Here is a 13,206-nt window from a genome sequence, read left to right as displayed (position 1 = left end):
ATAGCCCTTTTCGCTTTAACTACAGCATACTAAAATTACTGAAACAGGCATATTGTCCATCAACTCCGGAGAATATAACACCATTTCCGGTACCCATCGTCACCGAAATATTTTCTTTGCATGAAAGTTGTAACAATTGCGGCTGAGAAATATGTGCGCATATGTGTGCGCTGATTTTATATGCCTCAACTTTTTCCTAGATACGTGGTGCCTTTATGACCTGTCTGTGAAGGATTGACGCATTTTTGCAATCAAGTTGTAAGTGCCGATAGTCCTACGCAAACTTCTGAATGGCATCAGTGATTATTGTCGTGTGATCTGCTTTTGAATATTTTCAAAATCCTCATACTTAAGTCGAACATCACAAAAAAATGTTCGCTTTGAACAAGTCATGGTTATCCCACTAATCATTTTTACAGCACAGAAACCAACCCGATACGTCTCTAGATTAGGTTTTACCCACAAGCGTACCTGCGGCATCTGTGAAAATGGTGAGATTATCTGTGTCGCCGCGAGAAAAGTGAGCCCCGGAGGAGGAGGGCGCCTCGAGGTGGATAAGAAACTCGCGTGCCGTGGCATGTATGTAGGAGCGCGCGGCAAAGCAATGCCATCTGGAGGAAAGTGTAGGTGGTGCTGCACGAAGTGGGGAAGAAGAAAAGAGTCTAATCGCAGCGGAAGAGGAGGGTAGGCGGAGGCGCGCTGGCTTTACCTAACCTGGCAATTGCTGTTGGAACTTTGTATGCTATGGACGTCTCGTGACCTAGAGGCCGAGCGCCGAGTGAGAAGGACGGAACATCGAAGCAAGTGGCGGCAGGCCGCACGTGAACCGACCGACCCGGAATCGTCGCCAAGCACCAGGCACCACCTAAACAAGCCTTGCAAAAGGCACGGGCTTGGCATGCCCAAAGGGCTCCAGAAGAGGACGAAGTCGAGGGGAAAAATGAATAGTACGGATAGTAAATTACTAACTTTCTTCAAATCATAACGATTGTGCATCGCCTTCATTGTCTTACCATTTCTTCTAATTGCATTTTACACTTTATAAGAATCGGAAAACTACATTAAACATACAAATAAATAATAAGCCTTGAAGGAACCGCGCACCTTCAATCAAAGCTTTTTTTAAAACATTCTACGCGCAATTCAAACAACGGAGTAGCACCCGCACAGTTTCGCGTAGCCCGCGCTCATGTTGTGAAAGGTCATTGTATCATTTTTATGCTTTTCTTCTATAGGCAATGCTATTTAAACGTTTTTCTAAATCAACTTTCTTGAAAACGTAAAGCAATAAATGTAAATGCTCGCATGTATCTTCAGGAACTGTTTTATTACCAGATATATAAAGTTCAATTTATGTGTACTGTTTGATTTTGACTTCTTTTATTTACTGATCGCCTTTTTTGTTGGATTAGCACCAAACACTCTGCTAGTATATTATTTAGATTCTTAACTGAACATGTAATCGTCGGTACATTGCTCTTCGTCTTATCGTAGGTTGCAATAGATGAAGTTTCGGTGTGATTGGATTACCGAACCCATATTTCAGTTATATTGGCTGCCACCTGGCTTCGCGCCCAAGATAAACTTACCTTCAAGATGTGGCAATTATTTCCTGCTCAACATACACGTTTCCTACATCGGTTGTGGTCTTGGTACAAGATACTGTATCAACGAAGTAGACAACTGGGCATACTTCCTTGTGTGAAATTGATATTTTATAACCTCCACTCAGAAACACTTATTGTTGCACCACTTGGTAACCACCGTAGAGTAAACTTTAAAGACTGATATAAAGTAAGGGGCTGTTTCAAGCTGGAATTCACATGCTAAAATGAGAGCGTTCTGAGCAGAGAAAATCATTATGCTATAAATTCGTGGCTCACACCCACTAAGGTATAGTGGCCAAGATATGGATGAAATAGTACAAGTTACACCCCCCAAATAGACTTTAAGGAACATTGTATTATAGCTGACCCTGAGCGGCAAAATTACACGTTAAAATGAAAAATAATACTAGGAAGAAAAGAGTGAAAGCACAACATAAAGCCGTGCTATTCAATTTAATTTTCATTCTTCTGTCCAAACTCTCACTTCTTTCTTATTTTAGCTTGCGAGACATTGCTTTCTACATATACTTCTATTGAGTAAAGCGTTTCATTCACTCTTTGCACTGAATGTCCATCTACGTCGATGTATGCATTATTGAGAAGTTGGCGGAGCCCAGTGTGCTCGTACGTGGTGATTTTGTGCGCCGTAGCCTCGTGTGCCTTCTACTTTTCGAACAGCCGGGAACATACAAGAAGAAAAACATTTATTCAATGCACCAATCAAATATAGATATAAATGTGAAAACGAACACTGTTTTCACCATTCACAAGTTCCGAGTGTCAAAATCATTTCGCTAGCCCTGCCATCCACCAGAACATTAACAAGCTTCCAGACGATGCGGTATGAGAACATTTTACTATTGTGCGAAAGAATGGGAGATTCGTGTTCTCTTTTGATTGATATATTGATCTTAGGTCATGGAACGGAAGAAGACTCAGAAGAAGGATATATCTCTTTCAATTATCAATAAATGACTAAACTTCAGTATAATATATAAGCAGAAAACTATTTTCTAAACATTTTTTTCAGATAATTGCACATATAGAGGAATAGAACTTTCAAGGGAAAACTACATGTATTTTGATAGCCTCTGTGAAAAAGCTATATGCTCCTTTCGTGTCGGAATTGTTCATCGGTAAGTGCATCAGGGTGCGTTAGTGGTTCGATGCAGCAAACGTTTTACTGCATATTGTAAATAGGAGGATCTTTATGCTAGATAAAACTTACGGCCTTTGTTTCTAGCCCTTGGTTTGTCACGTGCTTCTCAGTAATTGATACATATATGTCTTCTTCGTAGCTTTTAACCTCTCGTAACATAGTCTCTCACACTACTTTGTTGGGGCGATATTGAAAATGGAGCCTGTATAGCAATATCAAACATTAAAATGGTGCACTTTACCAGCCTAGCTAAGTAAGTTAACAGAATATAAGTAATTTACATGAAGCACTGCCGAGATAAACAGCCAAACTTCGATTTTTGGGGACTGTGCCCGCCGAAGGCAGCATTACATCACCTTCAGTCAATCTTGGTCGCTATACCGTAAAGCTGTTGCAAAGTTTTCTATTTCAATTCTGCAAGCAGCCCTTCACGATTGACAAAAAAAAAAATTACGGGCCACCTCAACCTTGCCTGTCTGTCACACGATTTCACGAAAACCGCGATAGATCCTCAATTATATGACGTGACGCTTTGATTATTTTTGAAAAGACCGAACAAAATAAAAATAATTATTTTTGATTCGCCGCCTTTTCCCCATTAAGCCTCTGCTATTGGTCAAAAGTTTTCGGGCTGCGCCTACTTCGCGTGTCTGTCACGTGACGTCACAAAACCGCGAAATACACTGCGATAGCGAAACGTGTACGCGTTAAAGGTACATTATTATGCTGAAGAAAACTATTAGAGATTTTATTATGGATTCAAACCATTAGCTCGTCCATGTGTTCTAAGTAAATTAACCAGCACCAACGTCGCTCGCACACGGGTATATATGAACACACATCGCTTGATGGCAGCGGGAACTGTCTGTGAAAATGCTGGAGATAGGAATCACGAACGCAGCCGCGAGCCAATGCACCTCCGTGGATCTGTCGTTTCAACGCGTACGAAACGTCAAAAGAGCAGCTCATACGAAGCTATCGGTACCACGCGCACTCTTTAAATATCGCAAATCGCTTTATAGATGAGGCCCGCGCAGGCTAGTCAGGTCACAGACCGCTTTCGAGGCACACCAGCGCCGGCAACGCATCCCTACGGTGTCCACTATTCACGTGGCCAACGCTGTAGTAGACGCCGCGATTGTCTCCATTCTGTAGGAGCGGCGGGCGAGGAAAATATCGATGCACCGTAGCAGCCGCAGGGCATGAACGCCCTTCCTCCTTCCCCTCACCCCCTGCCTCGCACGCCACAGGAGATGGCGCCCATCCGGGCTCCGTTCTTCGCTTGCGCACGCGAGACTGAACCGACTTCGCCGGCTTACCCTCACGCTTTCACTCATACGGAACCATACGGCATCGGCAACGGCGACGCGGACGCGACGGCATAAATGCGCTAGAGTGTTCATATACGTGCTATCGCAATAAAATTACGAGCCATCCTCCTCTGTGAAGATGGATGACCAGCGAATCTCTTTAACACACCAGACAGAAGTGACATAGAACTTTGGACCGAGGTACAAACCTATTTATGGTCGTGATCGGTGATCATTGTGACGATCGTTATGCACACGCATTCTTGTATCACCTCTGTTAATAAATGTGTCCGTCACGTTAGACAGTGAATGACTCCTTCCCCCTTAAGCAATGGTTCATACTACCGCAGCCCCCTCACCCTGCCATTACAACGACAGAACAGAAATGAAATTCTACGCTGGAATTATGAACGGCAACGGAGGCAGGTGTTGGTGAAGACGACGCGACGACCAACGCGCGAGCATAGGAATGAGTGCGTTCGAGTGGTTGCGCCGAGCGGCGCAAACGAGCCAGCTGTAAAAGAAGACGACGTTGCTGAAGCCATGGCTGATGACGATAGTCCATGATGATGACGATGATAGTTTCTTCTTGCCACTGAATGGCACATACCCCCTTAAGCAATGAGCGGCAACGGAGCCTGCTGTGGAAAAAGACGATGACGATGAACACGTGAGCACTGGCACGAGCTCATTCGCACGGATACGCCGAGGGGCGCCAACCAGCGATAGTTCGCGGTTTGTTCGCGGACGACGGAAATGCTCAAGCCATACACAGTTTCGCTGTAAAAGTTATCCATGTAGGCAATTTTATTCGTTTTAAAAGCAAACAAAAGGGACCGCCTATAGTCCATGAGAGCATTTGAATGAGCTGTTAAGACAACCCTGTGGGTCACAGGCCGGTTCTTGCATCGGCGACAACATAAATTTCACATAAGGAGATTGGAACAAAAAAGATTGTAATAGTTTTGTGTTATAGGGCCCCTGAACAGAAAAATCTCCGGCACCAACACGTGCCTGTGTTACACTACATGGCTATAAGTGTGGCTGGGGTGCGTTCTAAATCTGTCGTTCGACGATTAATATTTAAAACAAGGCCCTTCATTTTGCTACCATAAATCCTTAATCTTAGCGAACATGGCTGGCCAAGTCACCTCCCGAGCCGAAACAGAAATTCCCAATTCGCTTTCGCGTGAATGCTGCCCTATGTTGACGTCTTACGTGACGCTATCAGGCAAAGAAGGATGTTGTACCTCCGCCCGCAATTGCCCAGGGTGGCGCTGGCTAACAATCCCAGAGCTATTTCTAGAACACCAAAATCCCCATATCGTGGCTAGATTGATAGCCGTCACCACAGTAGTTTTGGCAGTGAAAGGAATGCGTAATGCGGAGGCTGCGAGTTCGGTTTTCACCGGGGGAAAGTTCTTCTCCACTTTAATTTCAATTTTCCTTATTATCTTCTACAATTCAATTTTTCACACACCTAATTTCGCTTTGGCTTCTCCGCCCTCATTGTATTATGGCTTTATATTGTCTTGATTAACATACACCGAGCCCCTCGTAGTTTGTTCTTCGCCCGTAGTGTGACTTCGAAGCTTTGAAATCCTTTCGTTTCAGAGCTATTTCTCTCTCTCCCTCATTTGCGTGTCCATGAATTCACGTGGTTTAGCGCTGACTTTCGTGAGCAATCGCTGACATTTCACGTCCATTGAGCGTAAATCAGCAGAGTGCAGCGTTGCCGTGCTTTCTCAGTGACGTGCATCACGGCCTTCCACCACGTTTCCTTCGATTGGAAAACGCTTTGCTAGCAATTTGAACTACATTTAGTTTGCAACAGCGAATATCGATGCGATCCTCATTCCTGGCACGACGTCAAAATGACCAAATTTGCTTACCAGATTAGCTTACTCACGTAGTTTCTTTTTCCCGAAGTAAGGACGGTTATTTAATTTCTTGCGACTGGTACTGGGGACGCAGGCTCCTAAATGAAGAGATTGTCACTGAAAACACCCATTGTGTCTAAAAATATTATTAAATATATGTTATGAAGCAAATCCACGAGAGGCCAACCAGGAAGATCAGATCAGGCGAATAAGCACCATTCAACCATTGCGTTCAAGAAGTTTATTGCAATGCCGTTGTTCACTCACGACTGGTCTTTTATTCGAAAAACTTCAAGAACGCTTTGTCTAATGTAGGTTCGAACAAGTAGAGTGGCCGTACCTTGCCTTTATTTCTAACACACTTATTCGAAACACTTCACGCAAGCGCCACCCCAACGTACATTATTATAAGAAAATAAAATCCCACTCAAGCCTACCTAACACCTCCTTGAGTGTTCAGAACGTTCGGAATAGTGTATAGTATATTATATGTTCCATTTGTCCAGGATGATAATATGAATCCCTTCTGATTTTAAAATCTGTTTACATTTATTCTTAATCGCATATATAGCTTTTATCCACAATTTTCTCGAAGAGGAATGTGAACATGAAGTATAGCTGTTGGAGGAGGAATTACGAAGATGTATAAAAGATTGACAAAGCCCTAAGGAAATTCTAAAACTGATGGAAAATGCAGACTTCGTGTTAAATTACAGCACGTAATTGTTTTAGCTGATAAATAATTCTTAAGCAGTGTGCCTGCTATTTTTTTTTTGCGCTTTAGCATCATTTGTATGTGTTTGCCGAATCGTCAGGCTTAATTGCAAAATAGAAGCCTTCTAATATATCCCCTTCAACCAAGAATTATAATATTCTGCGGTGAAATTTAGAAACATGCAGGCGTTTATCTTTTCGATGTCCAGAGCACGAAGAGAAAGTTCACGTCCTCGTATGGACACATCGTGACTGAATCTTAATTTCTTTACAAGTGCGCTTTGGCAGTTTACAGAAATTAGGGGAATTATTTCTTCAACATAGTGCGAGTGATGCAGCAACGGGTTCACAGGTTGTGAGATCGAAAGAAGCAGTCCTTCTCAGGTGCGATGCGCTGGAAGACATCCCATTTTTAAGAGCCTACCTTGCTTTTGACCGCACACTTCTCATACTTGCATCCTTCCGGAGACGGCAACTGGACTTGCTGAAGCCAGTGGTCCTTCGCATTGTACCTCACACTAAAATAATCGCAACGCGTTTAGAGGAACAACGGCGACTTAGATTGAGCTATTGAGGAAGGACAATAAAAGAAACAATGCAAAATGGTTGCGCCAACAAAATTATCAAAAGCAAGAACAGTCCGAAAAAACGCCTCTGGATGCCGAAAAGTGCAGTCGCGTGCACATCGACCTCAGCATGATCTTCCTTTTCGGGCGGTTTATCCCCGGAAACCGTCTGGAAATTGTCACCTGCTTGAACGGGAAGTGCTCCGGCATCAGTGGTCACAACTCTCATCTAACTCGGACAATTTTTCACGATTTGACGGCCACTTCCCTCGAGTAGGGGACTGGCGGTGACGCCGGGAGACGCGCGCTCGAAGACCAACAACCACGCCCTCGCCGCAGTTACCGTGACGACCATGACATCGACTACGGAATCGCATCCGATGCCTCAACAACCGGCGCTGGCTTTGAGCGAAGAGGTTATGGATTTTGCCGCCCAAAACCGGGACGATGAACGACCGGCCGGCAATTGCACCACGGCGTCCTCGCACACCAACGCGCATTTTCCCACCCGAACGGAGACTGACAGCGCAGAGGAGGTTTGGCAGATATCCCAATCGCTCAGAGCACGGAAGAAACAGGCAAAGGGGCGGAAATTACACTGAGGAGGGTACTTCTCCGTGGACAGCAAGCATACAGCGGACAACCAGCCAAAACACCGGGGTCGGCCCACGAGACGCAGTCGCCCACCGCTACCCAAGCGCGACCTGAAAGTGGCCTTTCGGCCTCACCAGGGACTGCCACTGAGGAAAGTAACCACCCAAAAGCCAGCATCCGTTTTCGCACCCAGTCCATGGAGCTGGTAGAGGCCAGGATGTTGGGAGACTCTCAGAGTGCTGTCCTTACTTTCTATAGAGAGGTCCTACCGAGATAGAAGAAGCTTTATTTTCCAACGGATAAGGTGACATACATTTACTGCAGAGGATGTGAGAAGGAGTGCATTCCTTTTCGTAAGATGGTTCAATTCTGCCGAGCGTGTGGGGAAGTTTACCACCGCACCGACGTGTGTCCACAACCAGGTTTGCCCACGTGCCGTACCAGCGGAGCGCGCAACCCAGCAGTAACTCACAACTGTACCCCGACATGCGCAATACGCTCTGGGGACCATCTAATTGGAGACCGCAGTTGCCCAAAACGCCTCAAGCCTGTACAAAACCAGGCAGCGAAACCACCCAAGAAACCACACAAGCCAGCACTTCGCTGGTTCTCCTCGGAGGACGAAGAATCGGAATGGGCGTGCGGATGAGGTGCGACCAACAGGAGCCGCTCAAGAATCCGCACACCATCAAGCAACAGCTCGAAGAACGGACAATCAGGGCAGCAGCACCGAAGATCCACGTCGAGGCCAAGAAAAACCACACACGAGAACACGAAGGCGAAATCCCATCCGAGAAGGAAGTCACCCGGGCATCCTTGGCAGAGAGCAAGCCCCAGGCGACTCAGGTAAGCTGGGCGCAAGTCGTATCTCCAACTGCCAAGCACACATCTGTTACACCACCGATCACGCAACACCCTGAATATAGAAGGGTAGTAGACAAGGACAGACAACACAGAAGAGAATTAGAGGAGGTTAAGTCTAGGATGGCACGCCTCGAGGCGCTGCTTTTAAAACAATCGAGCAACATGCCAGGCCCAGCGAACGCACCCGTTGTGTAGCCCTTGACAATGCATCAACCACAAACAGTGTCGCTAGCCTACCTCGTACAGCATATGCAGCCTGTCTTTGCCAAACTAGGACAGACGCAACACACCATTACCGACCTAAGCCAGACGCAGAACCCTCGCAAGAGATCTAGTGAAAGCCCAGGCTCTCCCACGAGACAAGTCAAAGAAGTAGGACCGGGTTACGAGAACACCAATCATGGCTATACCGAGTAATAGTAAACAGACTGAACAAGTGGAAATTTGGCAGAAGAATTGCCGCTCACTGCGGAAAAAGCTCGCCAATTACACAAAAATTATTGAATTGTCTCCAGTCTCTCCCGAAGTTATATGCGTAAAGGAGGTAGGCAAACACCAAATAAATCTGAAGGGCTACGTCTTCTACAAGACCCCGGAGTACTCACAAATGTGGGTACTCCGGGGTCCGTCACGTCCTTCTGTGCCACGTCCTTCGCGCAGAAGGACGTGGCACAGTGTTAGCTGTGCAGTGAACGAGCCTATCCAACATAACGTAATCACGGTCTGGCCTCGAAAGTGCTGCCGACCTAAAACGGTAATAATCAATGTAATAATCAGGTAATAATCAATCAAAGCTACTTGGGTATCACATGAGAGCCGCGCGCGAAAGCCGTGTTGACTAGGATGAAATAAAGTATTGCAGTCTCAGAAATTGACAATGTTTGAATAAATCGCATGTTCCATTAGTTTAAAACAAATGGTAGTAAGTGAAATAAGGTGATAACTGGCTGCACAAAAATAGAGTGCCTATTTTGGGTACTGGAACTGCCTTTCCCACTTTACAGTCTGCCGGTACCACTCCTGTTGATTGTCACTGGTGAGAAATATGGCATGGTATCACACAGTAGTCGATTTCATATTTTTCAGCATTTTCGCATTGATACCGTCCACGCCACATGAAGATGTGAGTTTTAACGAGTCGATTAGTTTGGCAATACCGTTAGGCCAAAATTTGATGTCGGGCATCACCGTGCAGTCGAGATAAGGAAAGGAAGGTAAGTTGTCGGCAGGTTCGGCGATAAACATTGAAGAAAGAAATGTGGTTAAACTGCTAGGCGGCCTCATGATCGGGAATTGAATGGTTTTGTTCATCGCACAATGCTAATGGTTGTGGGTTACTCGGGTTAATGGTGTTGCAGAATTTTTGTAGATTTTTTCAACGTTTTCCATGCTTGCATTTGTTATATTCCACCAAAGGACACTATAAGGTATACACGAAGGAAGAATAAATACCGTAAGATATCAGCACAAAATAACGTTGTCGCCGTATTTGCGACCACTGTACTTTTAACTGTACAGGAGGTATTTTTCTCCACCGGATCCAGCTTACGGCGCGGCTATGCGCATGCCGTATATAGAAAGCGATCTGCGACGTGCCCAAATTGCCCGCCCGCGCGGGCTTCTTTTTGAAAGCGATACTCGATGTTTACAGAGTGCGTTTAGTGCCCATGGCTTCCTATGCGCTGTGCGTCCCACGTTGGTTAGCGTGGAAGCGAGAGATGCACGAAGGTTAATTGGATAGCTGCTGCTGCCCCGATTCCTCACTCCAGCATATTGAGAGCGAGTTTTCGCGCTCATCCAGGGAGATGTCTTCATGTTTACTTGTGCCAGCGAGACAGAGTGCTTGTTAGTTTAGTTAAAACACATTTGCGGGCTAGTTGGTTTGAGTTCACAATAGAATGTGTAAGCGATACTGAACGGGACGTAGAAAGAAACATACACGTTATGACAGTGCTGTCTTTATGCATCTGTTTCTTTCTACGTGCTCGTTCAGTCGCGCCTACATACCATATAATTGTGGATTTAGTTAGTACTTGAATTTTAACGAGTTTATACGGCCGATAAAATTGCTATCCTTACTGCGTATAGCTGTCTGCTAAGTCGCTGTCGTAATAGGTGCTTCGCCAGTCGGCCAAAACTGATACTTTTTGCAAAACATTTTTTCGCGCGGTAAAAACAGTTTCACACGCGGTTGCAGGTACAAAGAAAGAGTAACGATCGGATAAGAAAATTATGGGGTTTTACGTGCCAAAACCACTTTCTGATTATGAGGCACGCCGTAGTGGAGGACTCCGGAAATTTCGACCACCTGGGGTTCTTTAACGTGCACCTAAATCTAAGTACACGGGTGTTTTCGCATTTCGCCCCCATCGAAATGCGGCTGCTGAGGCCGGGATTCGATCCCGCGACCTTGTGCTCAGCAGCCTGACACCATAGCCACTGAGCAACCGCGGCGGCTTAACGGTCGGATCAACGTTGGTATTTTATTACCCTGTTCATTTCTTGCTGCGGACAAAACTACGATTTATCTTTTCTTCAGATGCAATAAAGAGCACCCAATAATATGCTAATTGAGATAAATTAAACGCAATTGATACCTCTTATCAAACCTTGCATAAATACAGATGCTTTAGTACGATTTCTTTACAAATTGCACACTCGCACAAAGATGAACTATCACAAACTACGTTAATAGTATATTTCAGCGGCTAATGAGAGGATCTGTGGCATAAAATTACGTAAACTCGCATTCCAGAACAATGGGGGGAATCTATCTAACAATAGGTCAGAAAAATATAAAGAAAGACATCACGAAGCGAATTATACAGCAGGTTTATATTTCAAGAATTCGACTGTCATCACAAAAGAGGCTACCATTAGTTTTAATGTTTCACCTACCCTGAGGTAGAAACACTATGCTTGTATACCATGTATGCACTTGTTCACCTGCGTCCGTAATATCACATCATGTGTTCATCTTATCAATTATTCTATTATCAACTCGCCACTCTAAGAAAGCAACATCAAAGCTATTCTCTCACCTGCCAAATTATTTTAAAATTTTGAATAACAAAAATACCCTCAAACAACAAATAATGACCACGAAAACGCTAATACTCCTCCGCTAATGGTCTCCATAAAGTTTAAGTTTACTATTCAAAGGAAATGTCAATTTTTCTAAAAGTTGTAAGGTGTCGCATAACTTTGAGGACCAGGATCACATTTTGCTTCGTTAATTGCCTTGCTCATTTTATAAAATACGCCATCGCACCGCTCGGAATAATAAAGCGATATTCATACCGCATTCACAACGTAGTTGAAAGTGAAAAAGGGCATTTTGTATCCAATATACATAGAATCTGGCATGCAGATTTTTGAGTTGACGTTATTGGATTACTTCGATAAAGCCTCTTAAATATAGCCAGACCCAAAATGCAGGCTCTGTGAACAAAATTCTATGGAAACGTGTTACCATGTATTTACGTGCGTACTTCTGCGATGTGATTACAATATGCAAGTAAAGAATTGTTTTTTGTCGAGTACAGTAGCAGAGTATTCTAACAATTAGGCAGCGATTGTACGCATGCTTCTCGTGTTACAAAGCCAGCCAGCCCTTTGAGACACTCGGCGGATGCGCTCATGCAAAATTTTCTCTTATTTTCTTGTAACAGCCCGCCATTTCAGGTGCCGTGTTCGACGAGCCTACTACTGCCAGTAATTTCCTTTTAGCAGCTTAGGCTACATATAAATTGCGCGGCGTTGTACGGACTTCGATGGCCCAAGGTATTCAGGACTTCAGATTACTTCAGCCACGTACAAATGTCCCCGTGGTTTTGCCATGCACCACATGAAATTTACATATGTACGAACGACTGTATAACACGTAGCCGCTGATGACGTCAGAATCCGTTTTTATATTCCTTTAGTTCCTCGACGACCTAAGTAGATCCTAACAATCGTCCAGCGCTAGGTTCGCATTGAACAGCCGGCGCAGAAATCAGACCATTGCTGTCGTACGATAGTCCACAACGTGATTGTCGTGCCACTGTTGTCGCAAACACATATGGGTCGCTAAAACGTAAAACTATTCCAAGCTTTTCTATTCCATTTGTGCTATCAGCCCTCCGCGATTGGTCAAAAATTTTTCTAACTACCCCCACTACGCCTGTCTGTCACGCGACATTACGAAAACCGCGATAACTCCCCATCTCATATGATGTGAACACACTGACGATGCATGAACAAAGTACAAAAGAAAAATAGTTATTTTTGATTTGACGTCTTTTCGCCATTAAACCTAGGCTATTGGTCAAAAGATTTCGGACTGCAGCCACTTCACCTGCCTGTCACGCGACGTCACAAAACCGTGAAGCCTCACCGCGTCAAAGTGCCGTGTACGCGTTAAAGATGCATTAATGTGCCGAACAAAACTGAATTTTCTTCTGAATAGCCACAGGCTACCCCGTTCCGAAAGGAATAAAAGATGGCTGCTGCCGATCAATCAGGCGCTGG

The 13,206-nt window shown here is 44.8% G+C and overlaps 1 long non-coding RNA gene across 1 annotated transcript in view; it reads left to right on the top strand.

Annotated features, from left to right (window-relative positions):
- Positions 1–13,206, top strand: part of LOC142591105 (uncharacterized) — a 44,483-nt gene that overhangs the window by 24,980 nt on the left and 6,297 nt on the right. Inside the window, exon 4 of the long non-coding RNA XR_012830339.1 lies at positions 2,638–2,743. This is a non-coding gene — a long non-coding RNA (uncharacterized LOC142591105). The remainder of the gene's footprint in view (positions 1–2,637; positions 2,744–13,206) is intronic.

This window comes from Dermacentor variabilis, chromosome 8 (assembly GCF_050947875.1).
Source record: "Dermacentor variabilis isolate Ectoservices chromosome 8, ASM5094787v1, whole genome shotgun sequence".
In the NCBI taxonomy this organism is placed as follows: Eukaryota; Metazoa; Arthropoda; class Arachnida; order Ixodida; family Ixodidae; genus Dermacentor; species Dermacentor variabilis.
Note: the sequence above shows the minus strand (reverse complement) of the source record. Positions and strands in the feature narration are given on the sequence as shown.